Raw genomic sequence first — 7,045 nt, forward strand, 5'->3', positions numbered from 1 at the left:
TTGTACAGCCTGTGTGTGTGCGTTTGTGTGCTCAAGAAGAGATTAGGGAACCTCCGCGGGCAAAGCCAATGATGCCCCCTGCAGCTGGTTTAAAACACAAGCAGCCTTTAAATATAGAAACTCAACACCACGCATGGGAGAAGATGACTGGTTCATACAGCGGCCCAGACTGCGCCGTGTCTTTTGTGTTGCTTTTCCACACCTTTAACGGTCAGCTGCCGTGATTGGTCGAGTCGCAGTGATGTCACACCTGTGTAACAATAGCCACCTGATCCGAGATAACGTTTTCTATCGCCAGCTTGTGGCTCCGCTGCTGCGCCTTATCAACCTGCACGATAAACCACTCCTTAGTTCACCTGCTACACACACCCGTTTTTAGTTTCACTTCACCATAATCACTGCAATCACATTTTTAAAGTTCTTAATTGATCTCCTCAGCTGTGTGTTGCAAGTTTCCGCGAGACGCCATTGTAGTTTCCTGAGGCAGGGGGAGATTGTTTGCTTCTTTTACGTTTTGACCTTCTGGGAACCCTTCAGGAGATTTTTTTTTTTCCCTCTTTGGAGGATAGCTTCTTTAGAAGTACCCCCTAAAAGCTGCTGTGCAAAAGGTTGCAGCTTTTACAACGTCATCCTCAGAAAAGATTAAAGGAATGCCTCCTAAAGGTCTGAGTTGTAACTTGTATTTTCTTTGTAGGACCACAAAGTGTGGAGCATCTTTTACGAGGTAGCGATTAGAAAATCTTCCTGAAGGTTTGTTGCAAACCTTCACTTTGGGATCTTGAGAAGCATTGACTAACGGTAGAATTTTGGTGACTGTTCCTGAAAATCTTGAACAACCTTCACAATATGACATGAAGAGAACTGAAATGTTCCCAGCTGTGCCAAGAAAAACTCTGAGAAATGTTCCATGAAGGTACCTGGAGAAACCATAGCAACCTTCAACATTTCCCTTGCATGCAACTTTGCTAAATGTTGACCAGTCGCTCCTTGACATCTTGTGGCAGCTTTCACCATCTAACAGGCATGAAACCTTAAGAAATTTTCTTTAAAAGTTTCCTAAAAATCTGTTGCAACGTTTTGCATCTACCATACGGAAAACCTGGGAAATCCTTGCGATGTTTACATTGAATACATACAGTGAACAATTGGTAGAACATTCTCTAAACGCAGCAAATATGACATATAACTAATCTTAACCTGTTGTAACCTGCATAATGCAACATACAGGAAACCTTTGGAAAATATTTTATGACGGTTTCTCTAATGTTTGCAGTAGCATTCCCAATAAAACATGCAGGAGGAACCTTTTGACAAATGTTTGGTTTTGCTACGTCTGCCAGTCGGTGAAACGTTTAGCTGCATTTCCAACAAGTCACCATGTTGCTTCACGGTGAAAGAGACACATTAGAAAGACAATATAAAATTACTCAGCGCTTCTACCAGAATGTAACAAAGAATAAAAAGCTAAAAGGAGTAAAGACTCGGCAATGAAAACGGAAACGTCACAAAGAAACAATTAAAAATGAAAACGGAGACAGTTTCTGTAAGGGCTCCGGATAATAAGAAATGCTTGCTCAACATGATGTTAATGTTTTGACATGTTTTATGACTGATGACTCACATAAAACGTTCATTTTTGACCGTTTCTTCACATGTTTCAAATATTCTCACTAGGAAACTGAAACTGTATCGCAAATTATTAAACCAAACCATTAAACCAAAGAGGTCAGCTTCTTAATATTTGCTGGAGACAAAAAAAAAAAAAAACATTTGACAACTATGAACTAAGAGATCAACATTTTACTCTTATTTTCAGACACACAGCTCAGATGGCGGCGTTATTAGAAAAAGAACCCGGAACACGTGACTGGCAGGTATTTGTTGATGCTCCAGGTGTGTCATTTTCCACTGATCATTCAAACAATAAATCATCCTTAATGTCTACTCACTGCTGGGTTGCGCCTGTTCAGATTGCATTTATTTTTGGATGTGTCATAGGGGGGAAAACAGGCAACTGAATGTCCTGAAGAAAAAAAAAGAAGAGAAACCACAGAACAGAGACATGAGAAAGAGAGATCCAGTGAGTAAGCAGCAGGAAACAGCAGAAACATTGTGAGAGCTTTAGAAAAAAACAAACCCCAAAAACATCTGTTTGTGACATCTGCAGCAACCTCCAGAGGGCAGGGGGTGAAGATGTCACAATCTGCTGGGCCACACCAGGAGAAGCGCACCACTAATTAGCAAGAAGAACATGAAGGCCAGAGTGTAATTATCCAAAAAGTACAGAGGCGAGCTCAGAAATGAAGCGGCAAAAGTTTTATGGATGCGTTGAACCTTTACTAAAGTCACGGAAAGCTTGGAGAAAGACCCGATCTGTGCAAACTCAAACACACGAGTGGCACCAAAGGGAGGAAGCATCATGATTTGGGCTTGCGTTTCTTCCTCTGTAGTGCGTTCATTCTTTTTAACCGATTGGCAGCAGCTGCGATGACAGAAAAACAACTTCGACACTTTCAAAAAAGAAAGGGATGCAAAAAATATGGTCGGTAGTATGGAGTGAGAATTTTATCTCAGTATTTTGCGGTACTATTGTGCTACCAATAAGAATGGCGATTAAAAACTATTCTTTCTTTTTTTAGGTAACTATATGGCTATGAGTGCATGGCACGACATTCATAGCGACACAAACACAAAGTGTTGTCTTGAGAAACATTCCCATTTGAAATGGGCTTCCTCAGGGTGAAAATTGCTTCAGTATGTGTTATTTATACCATTACATTGCAAACAGTAGCTGTGTTTTAGTGATATTTTCAAATGTACTGATACTTACAGATGCAATAAAAAGTGGAGGAAAAAAAAGCTGTTTTTGATAATATTGATATCATTGTCGATTTTTTTTTTTTTTACATTGTCAATTGAAATTTAATGAGATAATAAATTAAAAATATTACTAGGATAAGAAGTTTTTCACAATAAATGATTAACTTTACGATAAAAGCCCACCCATAAGAGGGAGATCCTTCATCATGCAGGACGATGCTAACTCAAAGTATCGTCCCGCAGACCGTATAGAGCATTTTATCTGGTGAAGAGGAGATTGGAGGGACTAACGCTCCAAAACGAACAAACAAACAGCAAAATAAAAGACAAGAAAAGGCCTAATTTAACAGCTTAAACCTAAGCAGCTGATGGCTCTAGTTTATTTGATCTTATAAGGAAACTAACTCATCCCTGACTGGATCAGCAGAGTCATCCCCCAGCTTCACGTTCAGAATAACATCCGGATTGTGTCGGGAGCAGCGCGCAGCTCTCAACAAAAGCCAGACGGGTCGGAACAAGTTTATGACGAGCCGCCGAGCGACCACAGGAGGAATGGTGTGTTCAGACACATACTACCTTCAAAACGCCGCAGCCTAAATGTTTACTTGTCACGCTTCCTGCAGCCCATTAGTCAAATCCAAAGTCCAACCGGAGCGCTAACTGGAGCCAGCATGAGTCATCTTATCCCTCATGTCACCGTTATCCCTCCGGTTATGATCATTGAATTATCTGGACGATCTGCCACGGAGTAGAAATAATGGGCTCTGTTGGTGGTGCACCAGTTAAGTGGTTATTTAGTTGTGGGGGTGGGGGAGGGGGAGGGGGGAGTGCTTCCATTGGGCGTTCAGAATGGCTGTCTGTCAGGGAGGGCTGTGTCAGGGCGCAGGGCTCATTAATCAGCCAGAGCGACGTGGCCGAGCAACCCTGGCTGGCCTTCCGAGTCACGACGCTGCAGGCACGGCAGAGGGGGTCAGAAGTCTGCATACACCCATCATGATGGTGGCGCTTTATTTGAAGGGATGTGCGCAAGACTGACACGACACTGTCGTAAAACATGACATCCATGTCATGTTTTATGACAGTAAATTCGGTAAATAAGTAATGGAAAGTCGACTCTTTTAACTGGCTAAGTTTTAATGGAACGTTGCATAAAAACAGTCACTGTTTACCAACTAATGCTAAGTTGATACTTTTGATAGACTTTTAATGCAACTTTTCATGCAAATTTGCATTAAAAGCGTCATTATTTACCGAAAGTAAACAGTCATACACATTCATAAAGACTCCTTCATGTTGATAACAGGTGTTATGTCATGTTTATGACTGTTATGTCGGTCTTATGCACACCCTGTCAAATAAAGTGTTGCCATCATCATCTGTATCCTCTTTTTTTAATGATTTATTTTAGGTGCTCTGTTTAATGATGGAATATAAGCTAGTTCAGGAATTTCAAAACAATAGCTCTACGCACAAGTTTCGTGTCATTGTGGGTTTACTCATATCAATGAATGATGAAAACTATACACCTAGACATTTATACATAGTAATTATTAAGGTGCGTAGAAAACGCAAACTTTGTTGTAGCCATGAACAAACTTCTTTAGTTCTGCCTGGAAATGGGACCAGTCATCAAAAATGATAGGTTAGATGTAAACTGTTTGGTTTTCTGGATTATCTCTTTTTGCACAGAGTAGAGATTTTCTGGGTTGGGATTGAGGATTTCCAACTAACTGACAGTTAGTCAGTTAGTCAGTGGGGGGAAAGTACTGAAAAAAAATTACTTAAGTAAAAGTACAAATACACAGACAAAAATGTACTCAAGTAAAAGTAAAACTACCACATTAACATTTGTACTTAAGTAAAAGTAAAAAAGTACTGACTTTTAAAAAATACTTAAGTATTAAAAGTAAAAGTACTTGCTGAATGGATTACCTAATCGCTAATATCATTAAGGGTACCGATTGTATTTTATTTTAATACATTAGAAATGTGCCATTTTAATGAACAATGCCACAGATAAAGCTTGTTTTTATTGTGTTTACTATGTAACATAGTTTAGACTTAGATATGTGATTCTATGCATCATAATTTCAGGAATGGAAACATCTTGTCTCCTGTCCTAACATAACATGAACTTCACTTTTTTTGCCACTAGTGGCTTTTATTTTTAAAGAAATCCAACAGAAAGGGGATGGAAAGAAGGTGGGTGGGAGATGACAGGCAACCAAGGAGCCAGTAGCAGTGTTGTAGTCAAGACCACCTACCCAAGACCAAGTCAAGACCGCCACCCAGCCCTACATGACAAAAAAAAAATTACTTTTACCTATCAAAATTGCTTCTCAAATTGATCTGAAAAAGATCCACATTCCCATAAAAAAAACTAGATATTAAATACTTAGAGCTGAAATAAATTTAATCAGTAAAGATCCGTCCAGAAGACTCGGATCGTTCCTGAATGTCATATCACTATATTGCACTTTGGTACCAGCGTTGTTCCATATTTGCGACACCTCAGTCAACACACAATAATTCAGCCCATGAGTGACAACTTTTTTCATCGCAKATGCAACATGTGTCTCAGTACAGCTAGCTTTGCTAGCATCACGTCCACAGCGCTTACCTTTCTTTAAGCTTTCCTTCCAAGTGATGCTAAAAGTTGGACAAAGTCCCCACCGTCTGTGAAAGCGAAGCGCTGCYGATTTTACATGTCGCCATATCAATTTATGCAGCGCTATTATATTACTGACGATAAGACAGACCGCCTCCCTCTCAGAGGAAACTATTACACATGTCTTGGAGCTTCACTGCAGTAAAGGTGGAGGCGATGGGTGACAACAGACACGAAAGTCACGTTACTGCTTGGATTTTACGGCGCGACCTTAAGTCCCTGAACTTCACATTTTAACGGAAAAAAGCACAATGCGACTTGGATGTAACGAGTAACGCGACAGTTTTGTAGAAATGTAGTGAAGTAGAAAGTACAGATACTTACTGTAAAATGTAGTGGAGTAAAAGTAGAAAGTATCCATTATTAAATCTACTTAAGTAAAGTACAGATACACGAAAATTGTACTTAGGTACAGTAACGACGTACTTGTACTTCGTTACTTCCCACCACTGCTGACTGAATTGAATTTTAGTGTGTTTAATGCTTTTACAACCAGGTCTGATGCGTTTTTGTTTGTGGTTAATTTAAATGAGAACTGAAAATATTGTTTTCCTGCAGCTTAGCCATAAAGGTCCAATACTGATAAGTCATTTTCATCATGGTTTACGTAAATATGTCTTAAATTTACATTTTAACATGTTTTTCTTTTATGAGATGTTTAAATATTGCTATTATTGTTTTAATGCCTTGTATTTTTTAAAATATAGTTCTCCATCTGTGTTCCTTTATTTTCTTTTAAAGAACTATTACTCTTTCTGGATGTTGTATCCATGTTTCAACACCTGCAGTAAAAGGAGCCCACAGCATGAGGCTGCCACCATCATGCTTGAAAATATGTCAGTTTATCCAAACCAACTTTACGCAATTGTGGCCTTAATTCTTTCTCGTTTCTCCAGAAGACTTTTTGGCTTTTCCACATGGGCCGCTACAGATTTCAGCTGCAGATCTGGGAGCAGGACCCTTTCTCCTTGGTTTGCATTTATCTCCACGCCGATAATAAACTTGCTTCACTGTGGGCGAGTTCCTTCACAATCACCGACAGTCGACTCGAGTGTGGGGAGGAGTTTTCTTATTAAACGGAAAGCAAAGTGTTTGAGGGCAAGACAAGGTCAGACACATTTTATCCCGTCATTAACAGCTGATGATGTGAAAGGAGACAGAAGTGACAAACATCCTGATAATATTGATAATATTCCGTTGAGCCTGGAGCGCGTAACTCAACAATCTACAAAATAGCTGTAAACCCAATAAAATAAAACTTGACCAAGTCATTTGCAAAACAAAAGTAAAAAAAAACATAAAAAAATTCTGCTCTACCCTATTATTTCAAGCATTTTTGTTTCTGATTTTGTTACATCACGTTTGAAGGAGGCGTCCGTGGTTCTCGCCAGTGGATCGTAAGGGGGCATCCAGGGTTCACCCCGCAGGACGGCGCCGCCACGCCTAACCCGTGCCCCAGTTTTCCAGCTGAGGGACAAATGGTGCAAAACCACAGTTCCTGCAGCCCCCCGCACACAAACATTCGCATGCATTTACAATGAGGCACACGTGAGACGG

The sequence above is a fragment of the Poecilia reticulata genome, linkage group LG11, assembly GCF_000633615.1.
Source record: "Poecilia reticulata strain Guanapo linkage group LG11, Guppy_female_1.0+MT, whole genome shotgun sequence".
NCBI classification, from domain to species: domain Eukaryota; kingdom Metazoa; phylum Chordata; class Actinopteri; order Cyprinodontiformes; family Poeciliidae; genus Poecilia; species Poecilia reticulata.